Genomic DNA, 1,505 nt, shown 5'->3' on the forward strand with positions numbered 1-1,505 from the left:
CCGGCACACCGGGCCCGTGACGAGGCGTTCCCCTCCACTCTGGTCGCTCTTGCCCTCCCCGTTCCGTACCGTCCGTCCGGACCCAGATGAATTTCTCATCGGCAGAACACTCGGTCGCGCTGCCTGACCCTCGTCTTGCCCCCTCCCCTGCCCCCTCTACATAAACAGCTGATTGGTTGGGTAAGTCGCGGCAGCGCCAGAAATGGGCGGGCGGTGCACCTGGACGCACTTGGACACCGCCGCTGGACACCGGCTTTGGCCCGGCCTCGACCTTTGCGGCAGACCGCCGCGCGCCCCGCCGCGCGCCCCGCCGCGCCACGCCACGACACGCCGCGCCACGAGCCGCAACTGGACCGCTCCGGTTGACCCAGTGAATGGTCCGACTCTCGGAGTTGGACCCAACTTCGGGCGGCCGGACTAGGCTGTACACGACAGGACAGGGCAGTGTCTGTCTGGGAGCGGGCGACGCCGGGCCGACCTCTGGGAGGCGGTGTGATCGACGGGGGGCCAGCGAGCGGCGCCTAGACTCTGCCTAGATCCTGGACAGTTTGAGCTGGGCTGGGCGCGGCCGGCAACTTATGACCATCAAATTCATTATTTTTTTACGCTTAAGAGAGGGTATACAAGAGGGTATCCCGGAAAAGACGATCCAGCCCGCCACTTGCCAGTTCCATCTACACCACAGCCGGGGTAGAGAGGGGGTCCATCGGCACCGATATGACTCAGCTGCGCATGCGCAGTTCAGTCCACAGCCAGAGATAAAATGTGCTGTGCTGCCAACGGCAACAGGCATAACATAGCACAGCTTCAAGCAAGACTTACAAGAGTAGCAAGTTTTATTAATTAATTTGCTTAAAAGAAAAATGCAAAATCAGTAAACACAATGAAATAAGCACAAAATAAATCTTGTTCACAAATAATGAAAACTTACTCATCCAAAAATGCATCGCATTCAACTCGAAGACTCCCTAATGTACTTGCGTGGTCAAAGAGCCTGTCTGTTTCGTTTGGAATCTCATTCTGAGTCGCGCCTCTGCCAGCCAGCACAGATGCAGGACCAACCGGCCGGCAGTGCCACAGTGTACCGACCGTGGGTGAAATGGTCAACTGGCAGCGACGGCGGCAACTAACTGGCGGAGGCAAAACTGCAGAGGTCCAGCACCGTGTGCGCAGTGCTGCTTGGCCCACGAGAAAGGCTGGCTGGCTCTAGCTGGACTCATTAGCAAGCGATAACTTCTTGGACGGGTCGGGCGTCGGGCCCGGGCGGCGGGGCTTTTGCTGGGCGCTGCTCACTGGGACTTCTTTTGTGCACTCCTCCCCCCCTTTCTGTGCTCCCTCAGCGGTGGTACCACTACTGCCGCTGCTGAGAATGTACGGTGCGAGGTGCCGGCGGTAAATATCTCCCCCGCCCCCCACACCCACCTCCCGGGCGCACTTTGTGTCTGAGTGGGGGAGGCGGGGCGGGGCGGGGCGGATGCGACCGGGCCGGGGCGGCGGCATGCAAA

This window comes from Frankliniella occidentalis, unplaced genomic scaffold, assembly GCF_000697945.3.
Source record: "Frankliniella occidentalis isolate FOCC.00 unplaced genomic scaffold, Focc_3.1 Scaffold143, whole genome shotgun sequence".
In the NCBI taxonomy this organism is placed as follows: Eukaryota; Metazoa; Arthropoda; class Insecta; order Thysanoptera; family Thripidae; genus Frankliniella; species Frankliniella occidentalis.